At 37.5% G+C, this 16,253-nt stretch overlaps 1 long non-coding RNA gene across 1 annotated transcript in view; it reads left to right on the top strand.

Moving 5' to 3' along the window:
* The window catches only part of LOC138843681 (uncharacterized), a 222,065-nt gene that overhangs the window by 32,234 nt on the left and 173,578 nt on the right, over positions 1-16,253 (top strand). The gene's annotated exons all lie outside the window — the stretch shown is intronic.

The raw sequence follows: 16,253 nt of genomic DNA, 5'->3' as shown, positions 1-16,253 counted from the left end.
ATTAAATGTTGCTCTTCATTTTATTTTTAGTTGACATCATTTAGCATGTTTATGTAAAAAATATAGTCTGTTCAGGAATTCTATTCTTTTAATTTATTCATTCATATTACTTTCAACTTGAGAAAAGTTCTTCACTATACATCTTGATATTTATTCTTGTGATATTCGAGAAACAATTTCCTTATCAGGTATATAATTTGCAGACATTTTCTCTCATTTGATTATTTTTATAGTCCTTGTCTATTCTCCTACACAACAATGGTCTTTCTCCCTTCTACTTGTTGAATTCCTTATTTACTGTATGGTTAAGCCTGTGGGTATAAATTAAATTGAAAATATATTTATTATTGCAAAAATTAAAGGAAAAATAAGTAAGATGATGGAGGTATGAAATATCATTATGGGCTTGAAATTATATATATGGAATACAGAAAATCTGTTCTCTTTATAGAAATAAAATTATTTTCTCTCTTTATGCATTATTCTTAATGTCACATTTGAAGCATAAAAGTTTTCATTTTGATGAATTCCAGTGTACTTACCTTTAGAAATAGTTTATTATTTTTTTATTCGAAGAGTCAGAGAGAGAGATTTTCTACCTGCTGTTTTACTTCCCAAATATCCTTAACATCCAGGACTGTGAGAGTTAGGAGCCCAAACTCCATCAAGTTCTCCAACATGGATGGCAGGAATTGAAGGAATTGGGCTGTCATCTGTTGCCTTCTCAGGGGCATTAGCAAGAAATTATATCAGAGGTGGAGCAACTGAGACTCAAATCGGCACTGTGATTTGGGGTGTGGAAATTGCAAGCAGCAGCTTAACCTGCTGCACCATAACAGCCCCATAACTACCTTTTATTTTAAAAACTTCTATGCTAGAAATAGTCAATATTGAAATTAAGTAAAATACAATTAAGAAAAAATATGACAGAATATGTATAATACTTGCATACAAAACCTATGGAACAATGTGGCAAAATTTTGGGCACCTAAGTAAGTGTAAAGATGTTTCCTCTTCATGGACTGAAGGGCTCAGTGTCGTTAAAATGACAGCTTTTCCCAAAGTTATAGAGATAATCTTGGGGCCAATGCTGTAGCATAGCAGGCTGAGCCTCCACCTGTGGTGCCAACATCTCATAATGGTACCAGTTTGAGTCCTGTCCCACTCTCTGCTATGGCCTGGAAAAGCAGAGGTAGATACTCCAAGACCTTGGGCCCCTGCATCCGTGTGGGAGACTGGGAAGAAGCTCCTGGCTCCTGCCTTCGGATCGGCCCAACTCCAGACATTTTGGTCATTTGGGGAGTGAACAAATAGGTGAAAGACCTTTCTATCTATCTCTCCCTTTCTCTGTAAATCTACCTCTCAAATTAATCAATAAAATCTTAAAAAGAAAATCTTTAATTTTTAAGATAAATAACTAGGATATAAATATTCACAGCCTTTTCATAGAAATTGATATACTGATTCTAAAATTTTTAGACCAATTAAGGAAACAAATTTGCTCAAATAAAAAAAAAATTAGCTTGAAGGAAGAGAACCAAATGGTGTACTTACATTGCTTGATGTGAAGACATGCTATAAAACTACAGTAATAAAGAGAAAATAATAACATAATTCTTGATATATAGTTCAATGGAATGGAAAAGCAGGCCAGTGAATAAGTTGGCAGTGTATATAACAATTGATTTTGATAAGAGAGAAAAGGAACTTAGTGAAGAAGAGCACGTTTTAATTGTGGTGCCAAAACAATTGAATATCCATATGCAAAGAAATGAAACTTTCTTGATTCATGTTATAAACTTACATGAAATTAAATAAAAATACAACATGGACATAGAAGTGAAACCCAAAATTTCTGCATGAAAACTAATAATGGAATTTTCTGACTCATATTTAGTCAATAACTGTTTAAATATTATAACACCATCACAATGCATGCAGGAAAAATGATCCACTGAAGTTTATCAGTATTTAGAACATCTGTTCTGAAAAGATGTGCCAAAAGAATAAAAAGCTAAGCCAAAAATAAAGAACAATATTTTACAACCCATGTAAGAAGTAAAGTATTATTAATCAGAATATATGAAGAACCCTTAAAATTTAGCAAAAGAAAAATCATAAATTTTAAAAAGGAAAATAATTTTTTAAAGATTTTGTTTGAAAGGCCTATCATTTGCTGGTCACTCCCCAAATGATCACAACAGCTGGGGCTTGGACAGGCTGATGCCAGGCCCTGGAACTCCACCGAGTTTCTCATGTGGGTGGCAGGTCCCAACCACTGGGCTATTTGCTGCTGCTTTTCCAGGCACAGTAGCAGGGAGCTGGATTTGAAACAGAGCACAGATGCTCATATGGGATACTGTGTTGCAGGCAGTGGCTTTACCTGCTATGCAAAATTCCAGCGCTAAGAAGCAGGAGCCACTTTGTAATTTTAAAGTTGAAAATAGCCTTATGAATTGTTTAAGACCAACTTTCTCACAATAGTTATAAGAAATCCAGGAAGATTAGGAAACTTGCTTAAAGTTATACAAATAGTTAATGACAGAAATGTTCCTCAAAACAGCTTTTTTACTCAGTCCAGGAACATATCTCTTATCTCTTCTCTCAGTATTTGGTAGTCTTGACCTTGTTTAGAAAAATATTTTTGGGTATTTTGCACATATATGTGTGTGAAAATGTACAGTCTGCAAATAAATTTTAAAAATACTCTATCATTCATCTTTTGGAAAACATTAATTAAAGCTGTGATAATATACCCAGGGAAACCTATCAGATTGGCAAATGTAACTTGTCTATAATGCTGCTAGGTATGTAAAATATGCACTTATTTTTCAAATCACTTGAAAATTTCTTAAAAAGATAAATGTACATTTCCCATTTACTACATCAATATGGGAGCCCATGAATTGACTCTCCTGAAGAATGTAACCTCGCCATCATTAGACATCACTTGCTGAGTGAAATCTTAGTCTTTTTTTGTCTATTATATGCCAGCAGGTCAGGAAATACAATTAAAACTTCTCCAAGGTAACCGAACTTTACCACGCAAAAGCAACTGTCATGTTTCTATTATCAGTCTTTGCATCTTCAGTGAGCGTGTGTTCATAAATCTTTTTCAGGGTTTTAGAAATACATTTGTCATATTTTCCCAGTGTTTTTATATGCTTCCTGACAGACACTTAGTACGTCATATTACAAGAAATAGAGAACACTGTCAAAGTTTATCATTTTTTTAGCTAATTCACTTTGGCAGGCCCGTTATGAATGCATATAACATTTAATCTTATTTTACATATTTATGTTTAAGTTCATCAATTTCTTCTCATATATATATGTATGTATGTAGATATATCAATCTAATACTTTTTACTGCAGTTGTCAGAATATTATAGTATGTCCTAAATAGTTTTTAGAGAAACACTGTGATTTATCTGTTCTGAAATTATAACTATACCCAATTTCCAAAAAATTATTAGTTTACCTTAAAATAGCTATCCTGTGGTCTTTCTGTATGATTCTCAATGAAGTTTCTTTACATTAATATTCATGTGCTTGTTTTTTGTTGTTTGTTTAAAATACAACAAATAAATACCCAATTTGAGAGTTACTTTAAATTTTATGATAGGAAGGCAGAATTTTATCAAAACCACATAACTTTGTAAACCTATTTGTAAAGTTGACAAGTGATTTGAAGGGAAAAATCTAATTGCACTGCAAAAGTAAGAATAATTCACAAGTCATGAGATTTACGGCATGCAACATGAAGTAAACAAACTTTACGTGTCGAGAATACTTCACAAAATTGTAAGCATTTTCTTGAAAGCTAAATTTTCCTTAGATGATATGAAAGTTGTTCATCTTAAAGTAGTTAACTTGAAAGCATAAGTGTTCCATGAGTTACGGAACACCTCAAAAAGCTTATGGAAAATGTGTGTTATTGAAAAACTATGTGTAGACTTCAAAATTTTTTGCACTAAAACATTTTATATGAACATTTTGAAGTAGTCTTACACATAATACCATGTGTATACATTAAAGTTGGGGAAAAAAGGACATTCATTGTATCCTGAGTGCTACTGTATTTAAGAAAAATTTACCCCATATTTTTTTCCATTCTATTCTTTTAGGGTATGTAATTTTTTTTCTGCACATAAGAAAGCTAATAGCAAAGTAAAATACACTTAAAATATAGAAATCATGATCACTTTGTTTTATATTTAAACTAGAGCAGACTAAATGATATCGTTGCTTAGGGTAAAGGGAAAACAGCTGCTGTAAGTTGATTAGCTTGTCCTTCTTACTGAAGCCTTAATTAGGGCACCGCTAATTAATGTAGTGTTCTTCCAGAGGGCTAAATAGAATTGTTCTGAATTATTTGATTTTTAACCTGAAAGGATATGCCATGATCTCTACCCTTTTAAGAACTTAAGAGGTTCAAATTTTCAAATTCAGCATCTTTTAAATATATTCAGAAGATGTATAAATGCAAATTTCCAGTTTAAAAATTACTCTGCTTTCCCTTAGCTCAGATATATTTTGCTTTAATGACTAAAGTACATTCTTAGTAGTGATACTCTTTTTAGTGTTTGTAACCTCTGAGTACATGTAAATATATTGAAATTGGATAATACATAGCATGCGTTTGCATTAAAATATATAAATATGTTAAATAAATCATAGAAGATCGAGTTAAATTCATTTTTTTCTTTTATTTATTTGAAAGTCAGAGTTACACAAAGAGAGGCTAGGCAGAGAGAGCGAGCGAGCAAGTGAGAGAGAGGTCTTCCTTCCGTTGGTTCACCCCCTAAATGGCCACTATGGCTGGAGCTACGCTGATCCAAAGCTGGGAGTCAGATGCTTCCTCCTGGTCTCCCATGCAGGTGCAGGGGCCCAAGCTCTTGGGCCATCCTCCACTGCCTTCCCGGGCCACAGCAGAGAGCTGGACTGGAAGAGGAGCAACCAGGACTAGAACCAGGTGCCCATATGGGATGCCGGCACCGCAGGTGGATGATGAACCAAGTGAGCTACAGCATCAGCCCCTAAATTCATTTTTTAAAAGATTTATTTATTTATTTATTTGAAAGTCAGAGTTTCACAGAGAGAAAAGGAGAGGCAGAGCTAGAATGAGAGCGAGAGAGAGAGGTCTTCCATCTGCCAGAGCTGGGCCGATCCAAAGCCAGGAGCCCGGAGCTTCCTCTTAGGTCTCCCACATGGGTGCAGGGGCCCAAGGACTTGAGCTATCTTCTACTGCTGTGCCAAGCCATAGCAGAGAGCTGGATTGGAAGTTGAGCAGCCAGCACTCAAACTGGCTCCCATATGGTTTGCTAGCACTGCAGGTGGCCACTTTACCCGCTATGCCACAGCATCAAGTTAAATTCTAATTAAAGTTATTTTTTTTTAAATTTAGGTAGAAAATTGTAAAAAGTATTTTACCCATTATTTAAAAGTAGAAACATTATTTCTACATATTCTCTAATGAAACATTTAATAGGAAAGGAATCATATGTGCCTACATGCATCAGATTCACTATTCTTGGAATTCCATAGTCTTTCATAAAATATGGCATTTACAGTTAGGAGAAAATAAACTTTACTTTCAAAGGCTATATCTAGGTTTTTTTAAAGATGTGTTTATTTATTTGAAAGGCTGAATTATATAGAGAAGCAAAGAGAAAGAGGGAGGTCTTCCATCTGCTGGCTTACTCCCTAAATGGCCACAATGGCTGGAGCTGAGCCAATTCCAAGGCAGGAGCCTGGAGCTTCCTCTGGGTCTCCCATGAAGGTGCAGGGCCCAAGGACTTGGGCCATCCTCCACTGCTTTCCCAGGCCACAGCAGAGAGCTGAATCAGAACTGAAACAGCTAAGACTCAAACCAGCACCCATATTGGATGCTGGCATTGCAAGCAGTAACTTTACCTGCTACGCCACAGCACCAGCCCAGGAATATCTTTTTTCATCCTTTCATTTGTGTGTCTCTTTACCAGTGACATGAAATAGGAGCATATCAAGGATGTTTTGTGTGTGTGTGTGTTTAAAATCCATTCGGCCTGTCTTCATTTCTTCATTGAGGCAGTTGGTCCACTTATATTCAAGGATGCTATTGATGAGTAATAATTCGTCTCAATCTTTTTTTTGTTTGTTTTATCTCTTTGGTTTATTATGAATATTCTTTTTATATGGATTTGTAGTTTCCCATGTTTTCATGACTGTAGTTATGTGTTTTTGTTTCTTACTGCAAACTATTTCCCTTAGGTATCTTTTCATAGGCCAGTCTGGTGATGATGAATTCCTTTAGTTTTTGCTCATTTGTGTAAGATTTATTTCTCCCCTTTTATAAGGGATAGTTTTGCTGGGTGTAGCATTCCTGGTCGTCAATTATTTCAGAACTCCAAATGTCTCATTTCATTCTCTCCAGGGCTATTATATTTATGCAGGAAAAAAAATAATAAAACTTTGCTATTAATCAAATGGGGGTCTCCTTTAAGGTTACTTGAAATCTTTCTCATGCAGTTTCTTCTCACCTTACTTTGCTTTTCACATTTACCTCACCTTTCTCTTGTTTGTAATTTTGTCAGTTTTACTGTTTTGAGAAGCATCTTTTCTCATTACAGTTATTTCCCCACTGGGCTCCCTGTACTTGAAAGTCTATACATTTCAACAGATTGGGACATTTATCAGCTATTAGTCCATTGAATAAATTCTCTGTGCCATAAGTCCTCCATTTTCTCTCAGGAATTTCCATGATTATTTTTTCATTTAATGACATTCCAATGATATCAGACATTATTTTCATTTTTAAAATTCTCTATAATTTTTTTTGCTTGATAAGAATATTTCAAATATTATTTCTTATGCTTCATATAGGGTGCTGTTGACACTCTCAACTGTTTTTACTTGGTTTATTGAGCTCCTCATTCCCTAAATTTCCATTAGATTCTTTTTTTCCAGATCTCTGTCTCTTTGCTGAATTTCTCATTCATATTGTGCATTGATTCCCTAATTTTGTTTGTCTGTATTCTCTTGTGTATCTTTGCATATTCTTATAATTCTTCTTTGCAGTTCTTCCTCAAGCACTTAATCAACCTACCTTTCTTTGAGTTTAACACTAATGAATTATTGTATTCCTTTTCAACTGTCATATTGATTTGCCATTTCTCACTTTCTATGTCCCTGTGTTGATGCTTGTGCATCCAAAATATCAGTTGTCTCTAGCACTTTTAAAGAAAGATTTTATGGATTGAAGACCTCATCCTCCAGATACATGGATTTGATAAACTAAATCTGTGATATGAAACATATCCCGGCCGGCGCCGCGGCTCAGTGGGCTAATCCTCCACCTAGCAGCGCCGGCACACCGGGTTCTAGTCCCAGTTGGGGCGCCGGATTCTGTCCTGGTTGCCCTTCTTCCCGGCCAGCTCTCTGCTGTGGCCTGGGAGGGCAGTGCAGGATGGCCCAAGTGCTTGGGCCCCGCACCCCATGGGAGACCAGGAGAAGCACCTGGCTCCTGGCTTTGGATCAGCGCGGTACACCGGCCGCAGTGTGCCGGCAGTGGCGGCCATTGGAGGGTGAACCAATGGCAAAAGGAAGACCTTTCTCTCTGTCTCTCTCTCTCACTGTCCACTCTGCCTGTCAAAAAAAAAAAAAAAAAAGAAAAAAAGAAAAAAAAAGAAACATATCCCTGTGTCTTCTTTCTTTTTTTTTTTTTTTTTTTTTTTTTTTAATATGGCAGGTAGAGTTGTAGACAGTGAGAGAGAGAGAGACAGAGAGAAAGGTCTTCCCTCCGTTGGTTTACCCCCAAAATGACCGCTAGGGCCTGAACTGCACAGATCTGAAGCTAGGAGCCAGGTGCTTCCTCCTGGTCTCCCATGTGGGTACAGGGCCCAAGCACTTGGGCCATCCTCTACTGCCTTCCCAGGCCACAGAAGAGAGCTGGACTGGAAGAGGAGCAACCGGGACTAGAATCTGGCGCCCATATGGGATGCCAGCACCACAGGTGGATGATTAACCAAGTGAGTCACGGCGCTGGCCCCTCTCGTTTCTTTTTTTTTTTTTAAAGATATATTTATTTATTTGAAAGAGTTACACACACAGAGAGAAGGAGAAGCTGAGAGAGCGAGGTCTTCCACCAGCTGGTTCACTCCCCAATTGGCTGCAAAGGCCGGAGCTGTGCCAGTCTGAAGCCAGGAGCCAGGATCTTCCTTTGGGTCTTCCCACATGGGTGCAGGATCCCAGGGACTTAAGCCATCTTCTACTGCGTTCTCAGGTCATAGCAGAGAGCTGGATCAGAAGTGGAGCAGCTGGGACTCAAACTGGTACCCATATCGGATGCTGGCACTGCAGGCGGCAGCTTTACCTGCTATGCTACAGTGCCGGCCCCTTCTTTCAGTGTAATTAATGACAACTTGTTAAGGAAATAGAAGCGCCTCCTAGTTCCAGCATTATTAAGTATGTACCATTGACAAAGGCCAGGTGCATGGTATTGCCAGAGTGAAGACAGGTAGAAGTATGTGCATCTGCCCATGGTCATATACTTCACTCTGGCAAATACTCATCCAGATGTGAAAAAGGAACTGTTTTTGGTTTTTTGTTTGTTTAATGACTCATCTTAAAGTGTTTCATGGTGAATGTCCACTGATATATGTTCTCATTTAACAAAAGGTTATCCTTCTGCCTGAGAATGAAGTGTTTTTAAATGTCAAATAGGATTGATAATTTGATGTCAAATATTCTAGACCATCCCCAAGTTTCTATTTGTTCTATTGGCTACTAAAGGCAGGATATTAAAGTCACAAAGCAAGTGTAATTCGTTTTTAATAAATGTTTAAAATATTTAAAAAAATTTAACCCATTTTAAAGTGTGTAAATGTTTCAGATTTATACTTAGTCTTAGAAATGTTCACTCTGTTATATCATATTGCTATTTATCTCTGGATCTCCCACATGGACCATCCTTTACTGCTTTCCAAAGCCATAGCAGAGAGCTGGATTGGAAGTGGAGCAGCCGGGACTTGAACCCGCCCCTATATGGGACGCAGGCAGTGGCCTTATCTGCTAAGCCACAGCACCAGCCCCAGGCTATGTCGAGTACTAATCAGTTGTCTACTTTTACTATAAATTATTTAATACTATTAAATGCCTGACACAATGAACCAATTTTATCAATGTTTGCTGAATGAATAAATAAGGATAATAAATGTCTTTTACAGCACTCTCAGCAGGAGTGAGTGTGTGTGTGTGTGTAAATTCTATGAATGTCTCTTTGCTATCTTTTTATCTGGCTGGATATTAATTTTATGAAAGGCACTAAAATATAGTTTATCTTATGGTAAATACTGTTGATATCATTAATGAATTTGACCATGATCTTATAGCAGATACAGTTTTAGAGTTAGAACTATCATAATTATATGCTTTTGTAGAACCTTTCTTGTGAAATTCATATAATTCGGTCATGATATTTTACCTACCCTCACAAATGTTCCTATAAAGCTTTATGAACAACTTATTTGAAAGCCATAAAAAACACAAAATAACATTTATGAAAGTGTACATTATACCTCATAGCCTTAAGACAACGCATATATATCCATATTATAAGAAACTGGAACATAATTTTAAAGTTCCAGTTCCATTGAACTGATGGAAACATTTACATTGCTATAATTATTCAAGAGTATCTCCTATGAATAGACTCACAGAGCAATGAGGGTGAAAATAGACTTATAATGTGTACAGGATATGGCTTTGTAAAACTATTCTGTATGGAGTCCCAGTAAACAAATTGAATTATATGAACTTATTTCTCACAATGGAAATAGGATTATGTATTATATATTCTGTATTAGATACCAATTATACCATCATTGTTAAAAAGAACTTCATTATGTACAACATAGTATACTTGCATGACTTTTGAAATACTTGAAAATGTCAAATAATAAGCTATGTCTATCCCATAACCGAATAACAATTTAGTGTGATGTGGTATGATATAAAAAAGCCTCCTGGTTATTTTATCTTCTCAAAACATTGTCTAATATTTGATGGGAATTGATTAATTGTAGACAATAATAGAATTAGAATTCACCCCTTCATTGATATGCATGTTGTAAACACAGCAACTTTGAGGATAATATGGAGAAACAAGATTCTTTTAGGAAATAAATATATGCAAATAGTGGCTTTGAAAGGGTTTAATTAAGAAGTTGTTTACACAGTGGTGGGCTGGGTTAAGGAAAACAAACAAAAAATAGTTACTCAGAATCTCCCATTTCTACCTTTAGAATTGAAGGGAGCAGTAAGAGAATTTGCAATGACTTGTAGTTAATCTGGCCACCAGGTGATATGTCTTTGATTGGAAAAACACAACAGTTGGGGCACTCTGTCTCAAAAGGGGTAGAGTTTGTGGATGGCAATGACTAAAATGCCTTGTGAAGGTCACATAGCCTCCCTATCATGTTCTTACTGTATTTCTTTATTGTTTGACCCAGTTGAAAACCATAGATAAGGATCGGCTTTTTATGTAAATCATGGAGGTCTTGGAGCATAACATACAGTGAGGAAGAGTGCCATAGGAATCATTTGGAGAATATTTCAGTAAAACGTAGCATTGGTTAGTTATGTTCAAACTCTTTATCTTTTTGGACCAAAAGTGTGTATAGCAAGTTAAGCTGCCACCAGTAATGTGGACATTCCATATGCATGCCAGTTCGAGTCCTGAATGCTCCACTTCCAATCCAGCTCCCTGCTAGTGCACCTGTGAAAACAGCAGAAGATTGTACATATGCTTGGGGCCCTGCATCTATGTGGGAGTCACAGATGGTGTTCCAGGCTCCTGATTTTGATGTGGCCTAGCCCCGACAGTAGCAGCCATTTAGGGAGTGAAGCAGCAGATGAAAGATTCTCTCTCTCTCTCATTCTCCTCCCTCTCTCCTCTCCTCTTCTCTCTCTCTCTCTCTCTCTCTCTCTCTCTCTCTGTCTTTCCTTCTCGTAATGCTGCCTTTCAGATTAATCTTTTACAATTGTATTGTTTTCCTTTTTTAAGCAACAAAATAAAAAATAATACATGGAAATTAATGTTTATGTTTTGGACATTTTTGCGTCACATGGACTAGAGATCTACTCTTTTGCCTGTCTCTTTTATCTTTGTGATATCAAACTGGACAGTCTGAAAATAATGGAAACATTATTCTTCAAGAAATTCAGTTGAAAAGTTATCTTGAAAAAAAGATTTTTTTTATGGTTCTTCCTCCACAATTGCTTAGGACATAGTGGATCAAGGAGAATATATTCACAAGCATGATTCTTTTGATAAAGCAGCGTATACCAGAAGCTACAGCTTTCCTTGCCTGTTTCTCTTTACTGTCACATCCAATGCTCTACTGTAGAACATTGGATTGAGTGTATTGTTCTAAAAGAAATGCAAAACCCAGATTAATGTGGGAATCATGATATAAAAAATTAAAAAAAAAAAACAGAAAAGCATAGTGCTGAACAGATAAGTGTTACCTTATCACAGAAGCACTTTGGCATGATGTGTAAAATTCCAACAATTATTTCTTCTTAAGTTTAAATTATATGAGAATAATATTTTCTTTTTTTTTTTATTTTTTTTATTTTTTTATTTATTTTTTTTTTTTGACAGGCAGAGTGGACAGTGAGAGAGACAGAGAGAGAAAGGTCTTCCTTTGCCGCTGGTTCACCCTCCAATGGCCGCCGCTGCAGCCGGCGCACCGCGCTGATCCTGGCAGGAGCCAGGAGCCAGGTGCTTTTCCTGGTCTCCCATGGGGTGCAGGGCCCAAGCACCTGGGCCATCCTCCACTGCACTCCCTGGCCATAGCAGAGAGCTGGCCTGGAAGAGGGGCAACCGGGACAGAATCCGGCGCCCCAACCGGGACTAGAACCCGGTGTGCCGGCGCCGCAAGGTGGAGGATTAGCCTATTGAGCCACGGCGCCGGCTATAATATTTTCCTTAAAATAAGAGCCAATAGTTAGGTAAAGCATCTCAAAAAAGGTACAATAAGGCTTTAGATTTAATGCATGATGTAACCGAATACAAGAAAGAAAAAAAAAAAAAAAAAACAGAAATACACAGGAGAATAATAAAGAAGTGTTGGAGTAAGAGGTTAAGCCCCAGGCTGGCAATGTAGCATTGTGGGCTGAACCTCTGCCTGCGGTACCAGCACCCCACGTTGATACTGGTGTGAGTCCCGACTGCTTCTCTTCTGATCCAGCTCTCTGTATGGCCTGGGGAAGTGGAAGAAGATGGTCTAAGTTCTTGGGCCCCTGCACCCGAGTGGGAGATTTGTAGGAAGCTCCTGTCCCCTGGCTTCAGATCGGCGCAGTTCTGGCCACTATGGCCATTTGGGGACTGAACCAGTGGATGGAAGACTTTCCTCTCTGTTTCTCCCTCTCTTTGTCTGTAATTCTACCTCTCAAATAAAATAAAAAATCTTTTTTTAAACATTTATTTTATTTATTTGAAAGACAGAGTTACAGAGAGATGTAGAGCCAGAGAGAGAGAGAGAGAGAGAGAGAGGGAGAGAGAGGTCCTCCAACCATCAGTTCACTCCCCAAATGGCTGCAACGGCCAGAGCTTAAACTGATCTGAAGCCAGGAGCCAGGAGCTTCTTCCACGTCTCCCACGTGGGTGCAGGGACCCAAGGACTCTTGGACCATCTTCTGCTTTCCCAGGCCATAGCTGGATCGGAAGTGAAGCAGCCAGAAATCTAACCAGTGCCCATATGGGATTCCAATGCTGCAGGCCAGGGCTTAACCCGCTGTGCCACAGCGCCAGCCCCAAGAAATAAATCTTAAAGAAAAAAAAAAGAGGTTAAGACCAAGGCCTTTGAAGTCAGACTTCTTAAACTGAAATACCAAATTTGCCACTTGCCAGTCCTCTAATCTTAAACAAGTTACTTAATTTCCCTGTGTCTGTGTTCTCTTATTTTATTATGTGGAAAATAAAAACACTACTTAGTAGGGTTGCTTTGAAAATTAATTAGATTAATATATTTCAGGGCTTCAAATATTATCTTATGAGCTAGTGCTGCGGTGGAGCAGGTTAAACCATTGCCTGCAGTGCTGCCATTCTGAGTGAGGGCTAGTTCACACACGGGCTGCTCCATTTCCAATCTAGCTCCCTGCTGGTGTGCCTGGGAAAGCAGTGAAAGATGCTTGAGCCCCCGCCTCCATGTTGGAGAACTGGATGAAGTTACTGGCTCTGACTTTGGACAGAACTAGTGACTACCATTGTGGCCATTCGGGGAGTTAACCAGTGGGTGCAAGACCTCTCTCTCTCTCTAACTCTGCCTTTCAAATAAATAAGATAAATCTGTTAAAAATGAACCTATGTATGGCAAATTAAATGTGCTATTTATATTGTATTATAGATATAAGTGCTAAATTGAAGATGCAAAAAAATGAAACTAAAAATACCTAAAATGCTCCATATAAGGAGACCAACAAATAAATAAAACTCAGGGAATGTAGAACTAATGAGCTTTTCTTTTCAAAAATTTTACAATGACAAAAAACAACCTTCCAAAATGAGTCAAAATATTTTTATGGGATAAATAATTTCACATTAGAAATGCATTTGGGGTTCTGATAAAATTTAGATGAATACTGACCTAAATGAAGATAATTACATCCATTAATCCCTTAGGAAAATATGTTTCTCTCTCTCGCTGTCCACTCTGCCTGTCAAAAAATAAAAAAAAATTAAAAAAATGCTAAATATTACAAAGAAATTATTTAATAACTATCAAAACTAAGGAAGAGGGAATGGAAAATATTAGAAGTATGTTTACTTCTCCCTGTTTTGAACCTGTGACTCAACAATTATTTCAGCTACTTGTTTAATAAAAATCTGTGGAACCTGTGGAATTATTCATGTACATGTGGAAATAACTCTAAGTATTTGAAATACAGCACTGAGCAAGATAGACAAAACTCAAAATTTCATTTCAAGAAGTATATTTTCCAAAGGGAAAGATAAAATAAACAAATTCATAAGCAGGAAAACATCATCTTACGTTAATTGTATAAAGAGAAATAAAACAACTAGTGAATTGATCTTATAAAACAAAGCAGAATTAAACAAAGAGAGGTCAAGGATACATAGATACTGCATAAGATTGACAAATCTCTTACGGTCTTAGATAATGATTTTTTTTAATAAAAATATTTTATTTACTTGAAAGGCAGAATTACAGAGAGAAAGAGACAGAGAGGGAGAGATCTTCATCTGATGGTTCACTCCCAAAATGCCTGCAATGGCAGAAGCTGGACCAGGCTGGACCCAAGATATTTGTCCAGGTCTCCTACGAGGTTATAGGGGCCCAAGGACTTGGACCTTCTTCCACTGCTTTCCCAGAGGCAATAGCAAGGAGCTAGAATGGAAGTGGAGCAGCAGGGACTCAACCAGTGCCCATTTGGGATGCTGACAGGTTAACTTGCTGTACCACAGTGCTAGCCTGGAGAATGATAATCCTACCTCTGGCCCACCATAAGTACATCAACAAGGACAATAGTAATTTTAATGTTGTTAAATCTATTTTGGAGGCAGCGCCGTGGCTCCCTTGGCTAATCCTCCGCCTGCAGTGCCAGCACCCCAGGTTCTAGTCCCAGTTGGGGCACTGGATTCTGTCCTGGTTGCTCCTCTTCCAATCCAGGTCTCTTCTGTGGCCCGGGAGGGCAGTGGAGGATGGCCCAAGTGCTTGGGCCCTGCACCCGAATGGGAGACCAGGAGGAAGCACCAGGCTCCTGGCTTCGGATCTGCACAGTTCCAGCCGAAGCGGCCATTTTGAGGATGAACCAATGGAAAAGGAAGACCTTTCTCTCTGTCTCTCTCTCTCTCTCTCACTGTCTAACTCTGCCTGAAAAAAAAAATCTCCTTTGGAGATCTCAGCTGAGATCTGAAGACAAAACCTGTTGTTCTTTTACCTTTTATAATAGAAATATTTTAAAATAGCTGAATGTAAAACTGTGGTTTATTTCATACAATAAGGTTTAAACAGTCCTAAAGGTAGAGAGACACAGGATGCAGCTCCAGGTCTGGGCTTGAATCTCATCCAGGTGTTTTCAATCACATGGGAACAGTGCTGGAAGGATAATGCATGCATGTTGGTTCACCCAAAATAGGAGGCAGAAATTAATGACTCCCCTTGGTTAAATGTGAAAGAAGTAAATAGGGAAGTAAGAGAATAATTTGGGGTTTCAGACTCATTACTATCTAGTACAGAAGGTTCCTCTTTTTGACAAATATTTGAAAGCAAAATATTTTTACCTACTACCAATTATATATACACAGATATATTTAGAAGAATATTATATGCATGCAGTTTTTCTGAATTACTAGAATTGAAGTAAAATATAAATAAAATTAAGTCACATAGCAAAGAACAGATAATTATCAAAAATTGAAAGGAAAGCATAAAAAATGATAGAATTAGGCAAACCTTGATTTTTATGTAAATTTGCTAACACAGTGAAAAGCAACACAATGTATTTTGCCTGTCATTCTTTAGTGTCCATATAAATCAAAAGACCAAGAATATTTCAAAGTTCAGAAATGGCTTTGGTTTTAAAGTTTTTTTTTTTTTTTAAGATTTATGTATTTATTTGAAAGTTAGTGAGAGAACTTTCATGTACTAGTTTACTCACCTGGTGGCCAAGTGGCTGGGGCTGGGACTGGGCCAGGCTGGAACCAGGAGCAAAGAGCTTCTTCCAGGTCTCCCACCTGGGAGGCAGGGGCCCAAAACACTGGGCCATCTTCTGTAGGTGTTCCTAGGCCATTAGCAGGGAGCCAGATTGGATATGAAGTAGCCAAGACATGAACCAGGACCTAGATGGGATGCCAGCATTGAAGGCACTGGCTTTACCCACTATACTGCAACATTGGCCCTTGGTTCTATAGTTTTTTGTCATTTGCATCTATCATACTTTTTGTTTACAAAATTATTTTACAGTATTGTTTTGAATGAGATCATTATTCACTTAGCATTTAAGAATTTTATACAGATTTACGTGTATAAATTTATTTCATATTTCTTATTCTATCTCCATTTTGCTAATATGAGAAACCTTATGTATACATTTCCCTCTTGAATATACTTCTGGATAGTTTCTGGGTTTTGGCTGTGATATTTATGGACATACATGCTGTTATGCATGTGCATTAGCTCTGAGTGAACATTGAAAAGAAAAATACTAGTTTAGTGGACTCTGTAGCTTTACTTCTATCCTCAGAG

The sequence above is a fragment of the Oryctolagus cuniculus genome, chromosome 9, assembly GCF_964237555.1.
Source record: "Oryctolagus cuniculus chromosome 9, mOryCun1.1, whole genome shotgun sequence".
In the NCBI taxonomy this organism is placed as follows: domain Eukaryota; kingdom Metazoa; phylum Chordata; class Mammalia; order Lagomorpha; family Leporidae; genus Oryctolagus; species Oryctolagus cuniculus.
The sequence above is the reverse complement of the archived record's forward strand: the minus strand, read 5'-3'. Positions and strand labels throughout refer to the sequence as shown.